This window comes from Hyperolius riggenbachi, chromosome 9 (genome assembly GCF_040937935.1).
Source record: "Hyperolius riggenbachi isolate aHypRig1 chromosome 9, aHypRig1.pri, whole genome shotgun sequence".
In the NCBI taxonomy this organism is placed as follows: domain Eukaryota; kingdom Metazoa; phylum Chordata; class Amphibia; order Anura; family Hyperoliidae; genus Hyperolius; species Hyperolius riggenbachi.
This window is the reverse complement of record NC_090654.1, coordinates 220028889-220049209: the sequence shown is the minus strand read 5'-3', so window position 1 is coordinate 220049209 and position 20321 is coordinate 220028889. Positions and strand designations below refer to the sequence as shown.

At 41.9% G+C, this 20321-nt stretch overlaps 1 protein-coding gene across 6 annotated transcripts in view; it reads left to right on the top strand.

Moving 5' to 3' along the window:
• The window catches only part of MIPOL1 (mirror-image polydactyly 1), a 528027-nt gene that overhangs the window by 133824 nt on the left and 373882 nt on the right, over positions 1-20321 (top strand). The window contains exon 3 of one of the 6 annotated variants that reach the window (XM_068254028.1): positions 3403-3473. The exons of the other annotated variants lie outside the window; for them this stretch is intronic. The gene's annotated coding sequence lies outside the window, so the exon portion shown is untranslated. The remainder of the gene's footprint in view (positions 1-3402; positions 3474-20321) is intronic. 6 annotated transcript variants of the gene reach the window in all.

Below are 20321 nucleotides of genomic sequence, written 5' to 3'. Positions count from 1 at the left end.
GTGCTCATTCATTTGTGAGGTTTACAAACAATGTTGCCAGCACTTAAGAAGATACAGTTACCTTGTAATCACTCCTGAGAGGATTACAAGGTAACTGGATCTTATTTTCTTGTAGTCTGACTGCCACCTAGAGGATTTTATAAATATACCAGGACTTATAAATAAATATACCAGGACTATATACCCCTGATTAACCCTGATTAACCCTGATCAACCCTGATCTAATCCTAGCCTCCCTTGCTTTTTTTTTTATGGTTGGAAATATAGAAATAGTGTATCTTTTCATTTTTTTCTCTTTTTTCTTTTTAAAATGCATAGAGAATAACATTATTACTAAAATAAAATATCACCCTTGAAAAGCCTAATTTGTGGCGAAAAAAACAACCTATAGATCATTCACATGTGATGAGTAGCAATAAAGTTATCAGTGAATGAATGGGAGGAGCGCTGAAATGTAAAAGTTGTTTTGGTTTTAAGGGAAGAAAACCTGTGATCCTGAAGTGGTTAAATATCATTGATCATTCCAGAGAGAAAAGAAAATATCCAGGAGAGAGCGAAGGCTGTTCATGCCAACAGATTAAAGTATCTGTAGGAGTGAGGTGTGTTGTTGACAATGACAATGCTGATGACAGATCAAGATGGACGAGTATGGAATAATAATTATTTATTGTATTTATAAAGCGCTAAAATATTAGACAGCGTTGGACAATAAGTAGGGATGCATACAATGTAAACAAGGGGTGACAGACAGAGAGGTAGCAAACAGTTATACAACATAGCACAAGGTTATACATGCAAACCGAGCATAAGATGCAAGATCATGTGATTTTACAGAGACCCAGCAATTCAAATCCGAGTCAGTCCATGGGAGGGGTGACATAGCTGGGACTGCAAGATCAAGAAGGACACACTTGAGGGGGGAACATGGCCTTTAGATTTAGCTGTAAGAAGATAATTGGCCACTTTAGTAAGGGCTGTTTCTGTCATGGGGGGGGGGGGGGCACACCTCACCAGCACTCCTGGATATATATATATATATATATATATATATATATATATATATATATATATATATATATATATATATATATATATATATATATATATATTTGGGTGTTTTGCTGAATAAGGAACTACTTTTGGGTGTTTTGCTGAATAAGGAACTACGTATTTTGAAAAATATACTTCCTTTATGTATGCGTCAAATAAATGTGACTTATCTGCATCATAAAATGCTACGGAAGCTTTCCACTGTATGTATGTAACTATTATTATTTCCTTCTCCATATCTGGTTTCTACCATCTGTTTTTTTTGTCTACATGGAACTAAGCAGGCATCTTATGGGCAGCACCAAGGACAGATTAAAGAGACTCCGTAACAAAAATTACATCCTGTTTTTTTATCATCCTACAAGTTCCAAAAGCTATTCTAATGTGTTCTGGCTTACTGCAGCACGTTCTACTATCACCATCTCTGTAATAAATCAACTTATCTCTCTCTTGTCAGACTTGTCAGCCTGTGTCTGGAAGGCTGCCAAGTTCTTCAGTGTTGTGGTTCTGTGATGCATCTCCCCCCTCCAGGCCCCTCTCTGCACACTGCGGTGTGTTATTTAGATTAGTGCAGCTTCTCTCTGCTCTATTATCTTTTACAGGCTGGATAAATCCTCCTCTGAGCTGGCTGGGCTTTCACATACTGAGGAATTACATACAGGCAGAGCTGTCTGCACTCTGCAGGAAGAAACAGCCTGACACTTCAGTGGAAGATAGCTGCAGGGGGAAAGAAACACACAAATGATCTCTTGAGATTCAAAAGGAAGGGTGTATACAGCCTGCTTGTGTATGGATGTATTTTCTATGTGTGGACATACTGTACATCAACCTACTTCCTGTTTTGGTGGCCATTTTGTTTGTTTATAAACAAACTTTTTAAAACGGTTTTTAACCACTTTTAATGCGGCGAGGAGCGGCGAAATTGTGACAGAGGGGAATAGGAGATGTCCCCTAACGCACTGGTATGTTTACTTTTGTGCGATTTTAACAATACAGATTCTCTTTAAGGGCTGGTGTACACCACAAGAGCTTTTTAAACGCTAGAGATTTTAAAAACTCTTGCTAATGCAATGCTACGGGGGATTTTTACAAAATCACATTGCTCCAGTGTGCACACACACATTATTATTGATTTATAAAGCGCCAACATATTCCGTGGCGCTGTACAAAGTAACATAGGATAACATTAGCAGGAGCTTTTAAAATCACAAGCACTCAGAAAAGCTTGTCTGGTGTTCACTAGACCTTATACTTTTTTTTGCCCCTAAGCCAATTTTTTTGTGGCTTCCCTTCCATGTGCATCAGCCCCTCTCTCATTCCCTGTGCATCCCCTCTTCCATGGCTATCATCATTGTACAGCAGAGTTTTTGTTTCATGTGCAGCTCCCTTGGGCAGCAGCTTCCCTCTTCCATTCATTGCGTAACATTTACAGCCACATGTTCCATATGCAGTAACTGCCTTTCTATGTGCACCACCCCATCCTCTCCCTGTTGGGCATCAGCTGACGATGGGCCCAGGTGTCTGGGGACTTTCCAGAAATCCAGCCCCCTTGCAGCACTCTTGTTTTGCAGCGCTAGAGTCCCAGGAATGATTTCTGGGAGGGACACTTATCTGGATTAACTTTATATGTTTTCCCTGTCTTTGTGTGGGTTCCCTGTGAGCTCTTTGTGTTACCCCAATATCCTAAAAGTATACTAGGAGGTTAACCACAAGCCGCAATTGTAGCAGTATATCTAAGCCCCACGGCAGTACTTAGATGGGCTTAGATGATCGTCTCTGCTTTCGTATGTGCGGCTCTGCTGTAACGAAAAGCAGAGATAAATTTATTGAAATACTGTAAAAAAAAACGAAAAACAAAAACACAACTTTCTCTTTCGTTATAGTATAGAAAGCTGTGATTCAGCTTTCTATACTTGACACCGCCATCTAGTGGACACATATAATAGTGCACTTTACTATTATTTTTGACCTAAAAAACAAAGCCAACACACATAAATAGAAACCCAAAGACCTTTCTGTCCCCACAGTTACTGTAATAAAAAACTTGTAGAAAAAAAGAGGCAAAGTGAGAGAATATATAAATTGTTACGTCGGGGATTTAGCTTTTTAAATATGTATACTGTGAGGCTATATTGTTGAACTGAGATTCTTAGCAAAAAGTACCAATCATGTAAAACCTAATTAGTTTTGAGAAAAACAAGATATTGTTCATTTCAGTGTGATAAGTAGCGATAAAGTTATTGGCAAATTAATGGGAGGAGCGCTGAAATGTGAAAATTGCACTGGCCCAATAGGGGAAAAACCCCTTAGTGGTGAAGTGGTTAAATAACTTTCCCCTCAAATTCACCCTAGATACCAGACTGTGGCTGTGGTCGTTGCATTAGAATCCCCTAAAGGACAATTAGTGACATACATTGGAAAAAGTAAGTGAAGAATAAGAGCAATAAAAATAACTTATAGCAAAATTCACACCATTTGTCACCTACTGTGCTTTGTCACTTGAATGTCTGCATAATGCCTTAGCTGGTAAAGAGAAGCTAAAGCTGATCACTGCTTTGTTAATCCAAGAAAGGCTATATTTCTAATGTGTAAACATGAAGTGGCCATTGACACTAATTAGCTCTTTGCTTCTGTATAGTGCCTGGACTAAATTTCATTTTGGCACCTGTTTATTCAGTTTGCTGTTCTGTTTGAATGTGATTGTGTTGCAGAGATACAACAGACACACAACTAGAAATGCATGTAAAACGGGCTTTACGAGCGACCACTTGTCAAGATCTAGACAATGATTACAATTTACCTTATGGGGGATTTTTTTTAAATTCAGACACAGATATTGTAAAGTGACTTTTGTATTACCTATATAATAGTTTTTCTTATCAAATGAAAGGTATATAATGTGCCTTAATAGCAGTATAGACGTGTCTGATAACTGCACCTGTTTGCTTAGTCAGGTCAGCTGTTTCTCAGCAAAAGTGTGAGCCTCCTGCAGCCGCCAAACAAAGGAAAGACTTTTGCTCCCATGAAAAGGGCGGTAATATTTGAGTATGTTCTAGATCAGCATTTAGATAAGCCCAGGAATTGAAGCCATGTGTATGTCCGGATCTTGGCCTGGGCAATCAACAAAAGCCAGTTTATAAACTTTTTTTTAAATGTGAAAGGTAGCAAGGCCCCTCCTTTCAAACTCCCATAAATTAACAGGATCTGTGAAGTCACACTGCGGTTTGTTGTCTGAGGCTAAATATTTTTAGAAGCATTTGTCTTGTAAATTCCCTACATGAATGCATGTAAAGCCTAGGTGTGTTTCATTGTGTTATTTCTCATTTATTTAACCAGAGCGGGCTTTATTTTACCTGTGAAGTCTTGGAGCAGTCATGGAGGACAGGTGCCAGTTCAAACATCTGCAACCTTTGGAAGGGAGCTTGGTGTGGAGGACTGAGGACATGGTTGCTAATGAGGGGAGGGCAGTGATTTGATTGGCTGTCGGATATTCAGGAGAGAGTCAAGGAGCAGTAGTTCTCTTCGCTTTCATCCAGACTTTTAGAAATTGATACAAACACATCGAAGTTGTCTTTTAGTCTATGAATAATGAATAGGTGAAATTATCCAACTGTGCTATTAATATTATTATTATTATTATTAGTAGTAGTAGTAGTAGTAGTAGTAGTAGTAGTAGTAGTAGTTCTTGTACTTTCTGATACTTTTTCAATTCCAAGTGCCCATATGCAATTCACTTTTTCTCCTGAGTTTTCTCCTAGGAAATACATTTTCATCTTGCATTTAAAATAACTTTTTAGCATTTTTCAATTGAAAAAGTACCTAAAAGTAGTTAAAAAAAACTTCCACCATAATTATTTAAGAGTATTTTCTTGCTACTGGTGATTTAAAATGCATTTTATTTACAAGTTGTAAAAATATCACCTAGGAGAAAACTTTGGTGAAAAGTGAATTGCATAATATTAAGTCTACGTAATATTATCACACTTTATCAATAAAATGCCTTCTAAACCACCAAGCAAGAAAATATTCTAAATTATTTTGACAATACTTTTTTCTAGGGCTGTGGTGTCGGGACATAAATCTTCCGACTCCAACTCCGACTCCTCTGTTTTTGAAACTCTGACTCCGGGTACCCAAAATGGCTCCGACTCCTCGACTCCGACTACTTAGTCTAATACTTAACAGGGCTGTGGATTTTGTACAAAAAATCATCCGACTCCGACTCTTGACTCTGACTCTGACTTTGCCTATGACTCAAAACAGGCTTAACATAGTGTAAATCCGATTTTATTCAAAACTGTTAAAAGTAGTGCACTACTTTAACAGTTTTGAATAAAAACGGATTTACACTATGTTAAGCCTGTTTTGAGTCATAGGCAAAGTGTGATATGAAGCAAGTAAATGCCAAACTCACCAAAGAGCGCTGTTTGCTGACCTGCTTCTGGTTAGCAAGACAATCTGGTGAGAGGCTTGATTTATTATAAGGTGGTGGCACACTGGGTGCTTTGCTGTGTTAACGGGGAGCACTTAACCACTTGAGGACCGTGGGCTTTACCCCCCTTAAGGACCAGACCCTTTTTTTCCATTCAGACCACTGCAGCTTTCACGGTTTATTGCTCGCTCATACAACCTACCACCTAAATGAATTTTGGCTCCTTTTCTTGTCACTAATAAAGCTTTCTTTTGGTGCTATTTGATTGCTGCTGCGATTTTTACTTTTTATTATATTCATCAAAAAAGACATGAATTTTGGCAAAAAAATGTTTTTTTTAACTTTCTGTGCTGACGTTTTTCAAATAAAGTAAAATTTCTGTATACATGCAGCATGAAAAATGTGGACAAACATGTTTTTGATTAAAAAAAACCCATTCAGCCTATATTTATTGGTTTGGGTAAAAGTTATTGCGTTTACAAACTATGGTGCAAAAAGTGAATTTTCCCATTTTCAAGCATCTCTGACTTTTCTGACCCCCTGTCATGTTTCATGAGGGGCTAGAATTCCAGGATAGTATAAATACCCCCCAAATGACCCCATTTTGGAAAGAAGACATCCCAAATTATTCACTCAGAGGCATAGTGAGTTCATAGAAGATATTATTTTTTGTCACAAGGTAGCGGAAAATGACAGTTTGTGACAAGAAAAAAAAAAAAAGTTTCCATTTCTGCTAACTTGTGACAAAAAAAAAAAAAAAAATGAAATCTGCCACGGACTCACCATGATCCTCTCTGAATACCTTGAAGTGTCTACTTTCCAAAATGGGGTCATTTGTGGGGTGTGTTTACTGTCCTCGCATTTTGGGGGGTGCTAATTTGTAAGCACCCCTGTAAAGCCTAAAGGTGCTCATTGGACTTTGGGCCCCTTAGCGCAGTTAGGCTGCAAATAAGTGCCACACATGTGGTATTGCCGTACTCAGAAGAAGTAGTATAATGTGTTTTGAGGTGTATTTTTACACATACCCATGCTGGGTGGGAGAAATATCTCTGTAAATGACAATTGTTTGATTTTTTTTTTACACACAATTGTCCATTTACAGAGATATTACTCCCACTCACCATGGGTATGTGTAAAAATACACCCCAAAACACATTATACTACTTCTCCTGAGTACGGCGATACCACATGTGTGGCACTTTTTTGCACCCTAACTGTGCTAAGGGGCCCAAAGTCCAATGAGTACCTTTAGGATTTCACAGGTCATTTTTGTTTCAAGACTACTCCTCACGGTTTAGGGCCCCTAAAATGCCAGGGCAGTATAGGAACCCCACTAATGACCCTATTTTAGAAAGAAGACACCCCAAGGTATTCTGTTAGGAGTATGGTGAGTTCATAGAAGATTTTATTTCTTGTCACAAGTTAGCGGAAAATGATTTTAATTGTTTTTTTTCACAAAGTGTCATTTTCCGCTAATTTGTGACAAAAAATAAAATCTTCTATGAATCTTCTATGGGTGGCAGTGACAGGGGGTGATTGATGGGTGGCAGTGACAGGGGGTGATTGATGGGTGATTGACAGGTGATCAGTGGGTTATTACAGGGAAGAACAGATGTAAATAATGCACTGGCGAATTGATAAGGGGGGGTCTGAGGGCAATCTGAGCGTGTAGGCGGGTGATTGGGTGCCCGCAAGGGGTAGATTAGGGTCTGATCTGATGGGTAACAGTGACGGGTGGTGATAGGGGGGGATTGATGGGTAATTGGTGGGTGTTTAGGGTAGAGAACAGATGTAAACACTGCACTTGGGAGGTGATCTGACGTCGGATCTGCGTGCGATTTATTGGTGTGGGTGGGTGATCAGATTGCCCGCAAGGGGCAGGTTAGGGGCTGATTGATGGGTGGCAGTGACAGGGGGCGATTGCCAGGTGATTGACAGGTGATTAGGGGGATAGATGCATACAGTACACGGGGGGGGGGGGGGGGTCTGTGGAGAATCTGAGGGGTGGGGGGGGGTGATCAGGAGGGAGCAGGGGGCAGTTTAGGGAATAAGAAAAAAATAGCGTTTACAGATGGGTGATTGGGTGCAAACAGTGGTCTGGGGGGTGGGCAGGGGGGGGGTCTGAGGGGTGCTGTGGGCAATCAGGGGGCAGGGGGGGGTAAATCAGTGTGCTTGGGTGCAGACTAGGGTGGCTGCAGCCTGCCCTGGTGGTCCCTCGGACACTGGGACCACCAGGGCAGGAGGCAGCCTGTATAATACACTTTGTAAACATTACAAAGTGTATTATACACTTTGTATGCGGCGATCCGGGTGCTAGTAACCCGCCGGCGCTTCCGAACGGCCGGCGGGTTACAGCGCGAGGGGGCGGAGCCAGTCCCCGGCGGAGGATCGCGTCACGAATGACGCGATCGCTCCGCCCATGCCCGTACAAGGACCGCCGCCATTTGTACATACGGCAGTCCTTGCGGGTCCACTTCCCGGCCGCCATTTGTACATGCGGCGGTCGGGAAGTGGTTAAGGTGGTGATCATACCCTGCTATAGCAGTATCACACTATTGCCATTCCATTTCCTTTACATGTGGGGAGTGCTAAACCTGGAATATCTGGATTGTGGAAACCTGAATCTACTGGCTGGGCCAGAAGCAGTTTCTGCTGATTTTCATGTTATCAGCCATCTTATCTGGTGAGCGTAATCTAATACCATTAAGCTGGATGATGCCGGTGGAAAATTGAACATAGTGTCAAGAAGTCTGAAGGACTTTTTTTCCACTTTTTTTTCAGAGACCTTTTTTTTTATTATTATTATTATTATATTTTATCTGTTTTGGTTTTTATTGTTTTTATATATTGATCCTATGAGGACATTCTAGGGATTGCATGCATATATGTAAACTGAGTTTAAATTAGATATATGAGATATTTTTGAGTGCTCTGCATATTACCCCCAGCCTCAATGAATTGTATGTGTAGTACAGCTAAGAAATAGAACATTAGTAGCAAAGACTAGAGTCTCATATTGTTTTTCAGTACAGGAGTACAATGGTTAAAAAAAACCTTCATTTTTTTTATCTATGCAAAAGAGCTTCTCTGAACTCTTCATCCCACTGGGTGGAATACAGTCCTGTTTTTTGCAGGACTTTGACAGCCAAGAAACAGAGAGAGACTGCTTAAGATAAGGTTTTACTGCAGGAAAGTTCAAAGCCATTATTTCTGCTTTGTTTTATAGCTTCAGGCTAGGTTTATAATGGGGCGTTATGGTTGCGTGTTCTAAAGCCTTATAATACAGCTTAAAGCACTGCAATAATAAGTCTATGCAACATTGACAGTGCGACTATAGCGTTGCGATGTAACATGTTGTGTTACCTCTAAACACATTCATTAACAGATACAGGGAAGCATTCTTTTCATTGCCTGTATGCTTTACTGTACCTACTGTATGGACTGTAACGTGACGGTAGACAAGACAAGACAAATAACATTTATATTGCGCTTTTCTCCTTGCGGACTCAAAGCGCTAGAGCAGAGCAGCAGCCACTAGGGCGCGCTCTATTGGCAGTAGCAGTGTAAGGGAGACTTGCCAAAGGTCTCCTACTGAATTAGTGCTGGCTTACTAAACAGGCAGAGCCGAGATTCGAACCCTGGTCTCCTGTGTCAGAGGCAGAGCCCTTAACCATTTCACCATCAGCCAACGGTAATGTGCAGTATGACTTTTTTGTTGCGTTGTGTTCCAGTTGAACAGGGAACACAATGTCCCACTGTGAACCTAGCTTAAAGAGACTCTGAAGTCTCCTAAAAATTAGGTTTTTACTTTAAAAACCTCTTTAAAGAGGCACTACAGCGAAAAACTGTAAACTTTCAAATATGTGCAAACATATACAAATAAGAAGTACAGTTTTTCCAGAGTAAAATGAGCCATAAATTCCTTTTCTCCTATGTTGCTGTCACTTACAGGAGGCAGTAGAAATCTGACAGAAGTGACAGGTTTTGGACTAGTCCATCTCTTCATAGGGGATTATCAGCAAGGCTTTTATTCTTTATATATTCCCTTAAAAAGGATTTAAACAATGATACTGGTCAGCTTCCCTGCTCCCTACACAGTTTTTTTGGCAGTTGGACAGAGCAACTGCCATTCACTAAGTGCTTTTGAAAATAAATATATCCCCGAGAATCCCCTATAAACAGATGGGCTAGTCCAAAACCTGTCACTTCTGTCAGATTTCTACTACCTACTGTAAGTGACAGCAACATAGGAGAAGAGTAATGTATGGCTCATTTTACTCTGGAAAAAATGTACTTCTTATTTGTATATGTTTGCACATATTTTAAATTTTACAGTTTTTTGTTGTAGTGCCCCTTTAACATAACCGCCCCTCCTAAAACGCTGCATCCCCGCGGCTGAAAACTCCATAAATTACCCCTAACTCCCCTGGCAAAATCCATGACTTTCTTGGTCGTGGATTTTGCTGCCCTAAGGAGGCAGAGCTTTGGGCTGTAGCTCTGCCTCCATGAGCGTCAATCAGTGCTGATCGCCGCCTCACCCCCTGCCCCTCTCAGTGAAGGAAGACACAGAAGGGCGGGGAGAGCCGGTGATCCACACTGATGGACACATGTAGAGACAAAGCTGCAGCCAAAAGCCCTGCCTCTCTGTGGAAGGAGCCCTGCGATGTGCCCCAGGATGTTTGGGGTGATTTATGGAGTTTTCAGACGCGGGGATGCGGCGTTTTCGGAGGGGCAATTACGTTACAGAGGTTTTTAAAGTAAAAACCTCATTTTTAGGAGACTTCAGAGTCTCTTTAAAAGACAGAATGTGCAAATATGACAGAATGATGCAGTGTTATAAAAGACTCTTTTCTTTGCTACTATTGTTCTATTCATTATCCGTACCACACATACAATTCATTATATCATATAGTGGGTAGGATGGAGGCACCCAATGTATGTTCTATTTTGGTATTTTTAAATGCAAAAAATTATATAATAAAAAGAGAAGTAATTGCTTACCTGTTAAGAAGATATAGACACCAGTTCAACTGGAAAAAAAAGTTTTTATTCAAAAAGCAAGTTTCATGGGTCATAGCCCGCTTCCTCAGGTCAATACAAAATGCCTTGATAGCCTAGGGGATAGAGTATAGGTGCCTCTAATGCCCTTACAAGAATCACCAAAAGGAAAAAAAACATATCCTATGTTTTTTTTTTTTCGCTTCAAGTTTGCTTTAAGAGCTAGAGGCTTTGATCTCCAGAGGTAATCATTCGTTTAAATTATATTCATTTATTTTAGCATTTATTAGCAATTTAGTGTAGTCCAGTCATTATGTAGGTGTATTTTTCAAAAATCGATGCCACAATCTGAAACATTGTTATAGTGAAATGATGTGATCCGCGCTGAGTCTAACACCCTTTTACTTGTGACGTTATCTTGGAATGCATTGATTCTTTCTACTTTCCATGGCCTCTGCCCATGGGTGCCACACATGGGTAACTCCCATCTTCATAATAGCACTTTTCAGTTAATAACACATTTCTCTATTTCTTCATGTGTATATACACCAGCTCCTGCCTTATGAAGAGAGATAAACAGAATATTTACCCAGCTACCTAGAGCCGTGATATGTAAATTTATTCACTCTCTGCACAAATATACTTTCAGCCTCCGCTTAAACACCTTCGGCTCCTTAGTCAAACATTAGAATAATACTGTCTATGACATTAGAGAGCGGCGATTACTGCAAGATGAACCCCGGCTATCAGCTACCAGTCATTGAACTACAGCCATATCAGCAATACAAAGCTACTGAAGGGCTTCTGTATAAAATTGTGGATTGAGAGAGGGGAGAAAGAGAGCGATTAGATACCAGTGCCATAGTGTTGATATGCAATTTTCTTGAAATCTAGCACGTTAAAAAGGAAAAAAAAATTCAGTTTTTTTCCCCCCACCTTTTCTTCTTTACTGCAGGAAATTGCAAACGGTTGCATGATCATTTGCAGTTTTTAAGTGGAAAAGTACCCTAAGTCCTGGCAAGTAAGGAGAACCTCTTTATTTATCTAAACAGATCCCATTTCAGATATACTAAAACTGCCATATACATCTTTTGAGCCATTATTGATCAGGTCATATGACTCCATCCCCCCTCCCCCTTTTTCTTTATCTAAGTAATGTTGTCTCGGAGACAATACTAGGCAGGTGGTTTTAATGTTTTGGCAAGGTTATAAATATGTAATAATTACCAGTATATACTAGTACTAGTGTACATGTACTAGTACATGTACTAGTGTACACAATTCACTAGTGTACTAATTACTGGTAATCATGAAATTTGATGCAAAAAACTTGTGAATTATTTCTGGTTCTAGGAAAGCATAATCCATACTGTACATTTATGGACTGCTCTGTAGAATTTAGTATCACCACTAGAGGGAGAAATATATTCTGAAAACACATTCACTGCTCTGCAATTAGGTGGGTTTAATCCACAGAAAAACTACAAAGTATGCAGTGATGTACCTTTTTGTTTGTACAAAGTAGTCATTTTATAACCATTTTTCTCTATTTTATTAAAGGACCACTGTCATGAAAAAGTGTAAAATTTGAAGTACATGTACACATATGCAAATAAAAAGTACATTTTTCCCAGAGTAAAATGAGACATAAATTAATGTTCTCCTATGTTGCTGCCAATTACAGTAGGTAGTAGAAATCTGACAGAATCAACAGGTTTTGGACCAGCTCATTTCTTCATGGGGGATTCTCAGCATGGCCTTTGTTTATAAAGACACTTGGATTTATACAAATTTGCTATCCAGCTTCCCTGCTTACTGCGCTGTGTCTCACACATCTGAAACAAGCATGCAGCTAATCTAGTCAGATCTCAGTCAGCAACACCTGATCAGCATGCTTGTTCAGGGCCTGGGGATAAAAGTATTAGAGGCAGAGGATCAGCGGGACAGCCAGGTAATGGGCATTGTTTAAAAGGAAATACATATGGCCTCCTTCATATCCCTCTCAGTTCAGGTGTCCTTTAAGATGCCAAGACTTGCCCAAGGTGCCTTTAAAGTGAAATTCCACTCTTGCATAAAATTCAGAGCTGCATAAATGTTTTTGCAATGTTATGCAGTTTAAAAAATTACCTTTGTTTTAATCCACCTTTTTGGAATATGAAATTCCAAAAAGGTGTATAAGCCTAAGTTTCGTTAAAGGAACCCTGAGCAGTAACGTAAATTAAAAGATGTCACTTACCTGGGGCTTCCTCCAGCCCACCGTAGGCCGTTATGTCCCCCGGTGTCCTACTGGATCCTCTCAGTATCCCGGCAGCGGCTTCCATTCCAGGTGTCGGTGACTCTTCCTGGATCCTGCAGATTGTTGATGTTTTCTGGCCACACCCCCTTCAGCACCTCCCTTTCCTTAAAAACTTATTTAATGTCCTAACTAGAGGCGATGTGCCTGTATATATGTATTATTTTTCTTCCTGGATCCTGACGCTCGTCGTCATAATGCCGGCCGGCGTGACAGGTCTGCACATTCGCGATTTAGAGTTAGAAAACCGCGCATGTGCAGACCTGTCACGCCGGCCTCCGTGATGACGACGAGCATCAGGATCCAGGAAGAGTTGGTCCGGAGCCACCGGCAGGACACGGAGAGGAGCCAGGAGGACCTGCGGCCTATGGTGGGCTGGAGGAAGCCCCAGGTAAGTGAAATATTTTAATTTACATTACTGCTCAGGGTCCCTTTAAATTTCTAGTCTGGAATCTAATGTATTTTGCATGGTATTTTTCAGTACATCTAACCCAGGTTTGTTTTCCTTTCTGCAAGACTACTTAAGTTTCTTGGAGTCCTTGCAGTTGTTGCTTATTTTCCATAACTGCACAAACTGAGTGATTGTCGGAAATTCTGACTATCCAGTCAGTCTGGAGCAGCTGAGCATTCGAATTCAAATATACAGTAAAGCAGTTTAGAAAATATAATTTTAATCCTTGCAATTTGCAGAACTGAAGTGAAGGGAATACTTATTTCTCAACAAAGCTGAATGGCATTCTTTATGCTTCCTTGCCTTTGTTGCCAAAGTAAGGAGGGTGTTTACAGGTGAAGAACAAACAAACATAAATCCTAGAATAAAAAGGCATTCTTACCTGATTAAACTATTTATTTATTTATTTTTCTTCCGTGGCTCCTTTTCAAGGTTCCTGGGTGCTGATGCTGTAAAACTGCCAGACCTATAGTGCCGTACAAACTGTGTACAGCACTTCCAGCTCACCACCTCTCCCCATTTTTCTCTGCTCTCACCCCTCTGACTGGTGCTCACAGGGCATTATATAGTATTAAAGGTGGCATGCCATCTGTGATCAATGTAAGAACGTAAATCGGGGTGAGGAAAAATGGGCAAACATAGAGACCTGGGAGGAGATTAGGAGTTGAGGGGTTGGGGGGTTTAAAGCAGTGCAATTTTTTCACAAGTCATGGACTACAGTTCACAAGTTTACGGTCAGTACAGTATGAAAATGTAATGGGACCCATTTTACCTAAAACATTCCCTGGCAATGAATGCAGACTTACTAGGATGACCAAACATTTGCACATGCCTTGAAAATACAACAATTACTGTTTGATTTGTTTATGTTTTGAAATAAAAAGTGTACAGTACAGAAACATTTCAAACATAATATTCTAAACACACAGGTTCCTGCAACAGTTGTTTTTAACTCTTGACTTAAAAAATAACTAGCTATGTAATTAGGCCCAGGGTGCTCAAACATTTACATACTGCTGTATATACATTGAACTACTCCTAAAGCTATGTGTGTACTAAGAATAGTGATGAACACTAAGGGCCCGTTCAGATCAGAAATGCGGATGGCCATGCGTGCGGACCGCAACGCGTACGAACGCATGGCCATCCGCGTTTGTATGCGTTGCGTGGCTGATCCCATCACTGAAAAGTGAATGGGACAGCCACGCGTTTTTGCAAAATCTGCGTGCAGCATGCGTTCCCGGACCGCACAGGTCCGGAACGCATGCAGTGTGAACATCAGACATTGCACTCTATGCAATGTCTGATGTCGTGCGTTTTGGCCACCTGCACGCGTTTCCAAAACACGGCTGGAAACGCGTGCAGTGTGAACGGGCCCTTCGACTTCTTCATATCAAATGTCTCTCGTTTGACTCCACAACATTTAGGCTGTGTTCATAGTGGTGCATTGCGGTGTAATGGGGCATTGTAACAAGGCTTGCCGCACTGCGCCACCTATGTGACATTCGCAGTGCAGAGGGTGCGATGTAGTAAAACGGTGTGCAACATCCCAAGTGCATTACCGCAAATAATGTGTTAACAGTGGCAGTGAAGTACACTTTTCATTGACTGTAGGCTCCACTGTATGTGAATAATGCACAGATTACGTGCAGCGCCGCTTTTCCGTTGCATAACAGGAAACTCAGCGCCTACTGTGAACGTAGCCTCAAAATTTTAAGATGGTAAAAATCGCTGAAATATAGAGAAATTGGCACAGTGTGTGAGATGCCAACCCTGTGTAGCTTGGTAGTTTACTATTATGTGTAGAATTTAGATGAGCAGTCAGAGTTGAGGCTCCTACAGAAACAATTTATAGACTTATCAATCAGAAGTTTTGAATTTCAGAATAAACTAGTGTCTAAGGTGGGGGCCATGGATGAATCTATTCTGCATAGTGTAAAGCCCCATTCACACCAGGTTGTTTCTGTCACCTGGCAGGGATCGCTACAAAATTCTTTGGGCAACAGTGCTTTGCCGATGCTGTATAGATGAGACGTGTCTGTTACTATGATAGAAGAATTGGCGGCCCACAATGGAGTAGATTCCAGCTGGTGGGGGAGCAAAGAGAACACTGTGATGGGGCGGTGTTTGGGGATCACTAAAGATCCAGTATATAGCAAGGAAATGAACAGCGCTACTTAAAAACAGGCAAGTGCCTACCTGCAAAAGAGTACAAGCCCCACTTGTGGAGTCGAATACACACTGAGCATACACATGACCTGTCTACCACTGGAGGAGGATGTTAGTTTCCTGTAACAGCTTGCATGCAACCTATTAGGTACTTGTCCCTCCCACTGCGAAGAAGTCGGTCCTCCATGGGAGGGGCCTAACACTAACTAAATCCTAACCTATGTATATGCATAATCAATCACAGAATAAGCAGCGCCGACACAGAGAATGCTGCTAGAGGTAGGCCGGCTTCACAGCACAATGAAATGGAAATGTAAATCTAAGTTTACCTCAGCGCAATATGGATAACAGTTACCCGTACAAACAGGGTGGCTCACAGTACCTGTTCTTGTAATTCCCACCTCTGGAGATATACGGAGTGTAAATAAAAGGAGTCTGATGTCTTGCTGTAATCCCGACAAACCCAGATCAACTCTGTCTGACTGCAGAGTGATCGCGCTAGACGGATTTCCGGATTCCCTGGTCATATGATCCACGTGGTATCGCGCGGACTGCCCTCTCTGCGTTCCACCGGCATCAGCTGCGTCCCGTTGGTACTGAAAAAGATACGCAGACACAATAGTGCACACCGTAGGGGCCAATCAACACCAAGCGCAGGATTCCACTTACTGGATAAAAGCTTTTTTATTTGCAGTATTGCAGCGTTGTAACGTAGCCTCCACTTCCCGACTCGAGTTTCGGCTCTCGCCTTCGTCAGGGGGTCCTGACGAAGGCGAGAGCCGAAACTCGAGTCGGGAAGTGGAGGCTACGTTACAACGCTGCAATACTGCAAATAAAAAAGCTTTTATCCAGTAAGTGGAATCCTGCGCTTGGTGTTGATTGGCCCCTACGGTGTGCACTATTGTGTCTGCGTATCTTTTTCAGTACCAACGGGACGCAGCTGATGCCGGTGGAACGCAGAGAGGGCAGTCCGCGCGATACCACGTGGATCATATGACCAGGGAATCCGGAAATCCGTCTAGCGCGATCACTCTGCAGTCAGACAGAGTTGATCTGGGTTTGTCGGGATTACAGCAAGACATCAGACTCCTTTTATTTACACTCCGTATATCTCCAGAGGTGGGAATTACAAGAACAGGTACTGTGAGCCACCCTGTTTGTACGGGTAACTGTTATCCATATTGCGCTGAGGTAAACTTAGATTTACATATGTATATGCATAGCCTGGGTGCGGCTAATCAAATAAAATTGAAAGTTGAAAATTGCGCAAAAGGTGGATCAGCGCAACACCAGGCCTCCTCCGAATGGCCTCCAATCAGAAGTGCGCTGAGCCCCCCCAGAAACTACAAACGCACCTTGAACCCAAACAGAAGCTCTGCATATACACCAAAAGCAGGGCTGTTAAGTGGGAGCAGCTGACCAAAAACGAAATAAATTAGTACATAGCAAGGAAATGAACAGCGCTACTTAAAAACAGGCAAGTGCCTACCTGCAAAAGAGTGCAAGCCCCACTTGTGGAGTCGAATACACACCGAGCATACACATGACCTGTCTACCACTGGAGGAGGATGTTAGTTTCCTGTAACAGCTTGCATGCAACCTATTAAGTACTCGTCCCTCCCACTGCGAAGAAGTCGATCCTCCATGGGAGGGGCCTAACACTAACTAAATCCTAACCTATGTATATGCATAGCCTGGGTGCGGCTAATCAAATAAAATTGAAAGTTGAAAATTGCGCAAAAGGTGGATCAGCGCAACACCAGGCCGCCTCCGAATGGCCTCCAATCAGAAGTGCGCTGAGCCCCCCCAGAAACTACAAACGCACCTTGAACCCAAACAGAAGCTCTGCATATACACCAAAAGCATGGCTGTTAAGTGGGAGCAGCTGACCAAAAACGAAATAAATTAGTACATAGCAAGGAAATTAACAGCTATGTATGCTCGGTGTGTATGCTCGGTGTGTATTCGACTCCACAAGTGGGGCTTGCACTCTTTTGCAGGTAGGCACTTGCCTGTTTTTAAGTAGCGCTGTTCATTTCCTTGCTATGTACTAATTTATTTCGTTTTCGGTCAGCTGCTCCCACTTAACAGCCATGCTTTTGGTGTATATGCAGAGCTTCTGTTTGGGTTCAAGGTGCGTTTGTAGTTTCTGGGGGGGCTCAGCGCACTTCTGATTGGAGGCCATTCGGAGGCGGCCTGGTGTTGCGCTGATCCACCTTTTGCGCAATTTTCAACTTTCAATTTTATTTGATTAGCCGCACCCAGGCTATGCATATACATAGGTTAGGATTTAGTTAGTGTTAGGCCCCTCCCATGGAGGATCGACTTCTTCGCAGTGGGAGGGACGAGTACTTAATAGGTTGCATGCAAGCTGTTACAGGAAACTAACATCCTCCTCCAGTGGTAGACAGGTCATGTGTATGCTCGGTGTGTATTTGACTCCACAAGTGGGGCTTGCACTCTTTTGCAGGTAGGCACTTGCCTGTTTTTAAGTAGCGCTGTTCATTTCCTTGCTATGTACTAATTTATTTCGTTTTTGGTCAGCTGCTCCCACTTAACAGCCATGCTTTTGGTGTATATGCAGAGCTTCTGTTTGGGTTCAAGGTGCGTTTGTAGTTTCCGGGGGGGCTCAGCGCACTTCTGATTGGAGGCTATTCAGAGGCGGCCTGGTGTTGCGCTGATCCACCTTTTGCATAAAGATCCAGTATGCCTGATCTTTGAGTAGATATCAGCTGGGCGCCGCTCAGTTCGGCACAAGGAGAGCTGAATGACTGCTCTCCCTGCTGCCGTTAAACTCCGAGGCGGCGTTAAATACTATTCCCCCTCCGAGTTGCGACAATTCGGGTAATTCGGGTCTGGCAACTACCAGAATCCCAAATTACTGCTAGGCGCATCATTGCCCCCAGCTTTGGCACACGGCGCTCAGCGCAACATGCTGAAATAACCTGATTCGGGATCTTTAGCAGATATCGGGCAGCCACTGTACACACACTAGTTACCCACGATTCTCGGCCGAGGCAGTATTTATTGTTTGCCATAGCCAAGTTCATTTTGGCATGTGTACATAGTTTTACTTGTCCTAAACCAAAGCTGTGCGACACCTAAGTGTAGTGGTCTTCTGTTTGTATCGGTTACATTCTGTTGTTGCTCAAAGTTCCCATCTGCACACAGTTGAAATGGCAAACTGGTAAATGGTTAAATGTTGTTTCTTCGGCAGCTTTTTACATGAATGGGGCTTGCTCTTCCTGAAATCAGATCAGCTTAAGGTTGTACTAAGTCTTGTCACAGAATCTGTAACCTTTTTGCTGCAGTTCACCTACTGATATGCTATCAGCCATTCCTTACAAGTGCATTCATTAATGCTGTGGCACACATCCAAGGACACATTCTCAGACAGGTACCAACTACGGCAAGTGCTCCGTATCAACCCACCGCTAACAGAAAGTCATTGGGGCAACGCCCCTCTAAAATTCATGAAAATCTTCCTGCTTAAAGAGGAATTGTAGTGAAAATAACAATAAATAGCATTGCTTCATTTTTACAATAATCATTTATAGATTTAGTCAGTGTTTGCCCGTTGTAAAATCTTTCCTCACCCTGATTTACATTCTGAAATGTATCACTAGTGGTGAAATCTTTAGTTGATCTGTACAGAGTTTTTTACTGAGCGTTCTAAGCACAGAGGGAGATATTACTTGTTCGGAAGTTGGAAAAAGCTGTTACTTCCCACAATGCAACAAGGTTCACAGACGGCAAACTATCAGGACCATGGTCATTACTTCACACTGTGGGAGATATTTCACCACAATATCAGCTATACAGACTCCCCCCCCCCCCCCCCCTTCCTGAGAAAAGGTAAAGATTTCTCATGGAAAAGGGGATATTAGCTACTGATTGGAATGAAGTTCAAGCTTTGGTTAAAGTCCCCCTTTAAAGCCTGGTCCTCTGTTTAGAACACTCTCTCATCACTTAAAACAGAAGTCCCCAAACGTTTTCAGTCAAGGGCCGGGTCAACATACTTCAGACTGCCGGGGGGCTGGAACATACATAAACTTATGTTGAAAATCTAGGTATATATTCCCCCCAATAATGCCAACAGCAGTCATTCAGTCATGCCGCCCGAACAACGTTTTTGTGCACAAGACAGTGAAGCATACCCAGGTGACAGCCTGCCGTCCAGTTGGACAGCAGTGTCACCTGATGCAGAATTGCGATTGGCTGCTTGCTGGATTCTACAGTATGTGGATGGGTGGTACCAGCACTGCTATTCTATATGTGGGCAGCCAATATTTAAAGGTAAAGTGGGCCACATCTATAAGTTATACATTTTGTTTGGGTGGGCCATTGAAAAAGCCTCGGGGGGCCCGATTTGGCCCGTGGGCCTTAGTTTGAGGACCACTGACTTAAAATGTAACTGTTAATCGGAAAAGCCAAAATCAATGTTCTATTTCTATCCATTAAATAACTAAAAAGGTTGATAAGGAGGCAATCCAAAACGTCATAATCAATCTTATTTATTTTTTTGTAGAAGAATATCAATTCTCTCTGTCCCTCTTTCTTCCTCATGTGTCCCTCTTTCAGGACTCACATACAAATCTATGTAAATATATGTATTTTTCTACTGAAAAAAAAAGTGTTTAACTGTTATTTCCATCCTTTAAATTGATATATTTCTTATTTGCATGTGTTAACATCAAGAATATGAACAAGGATAGGAAAAGACCAGTGTGGTTTGAATTATAAAACAACATATTTTTCTCATGAAATTTGTATGGTATGCGTGACTAGGGGTGTGACAGGGGCGTGATTAGAGGTGCTTTAATGTAAGGTGTGTTCAAAGCTTTTCACTTACTGCTTTCTTTTATTCTCTTAGGGCTGGTGCACACCGAGCGGCTTTTTGGGCGTTTTCAGATCCGCTTGCGGCTGCG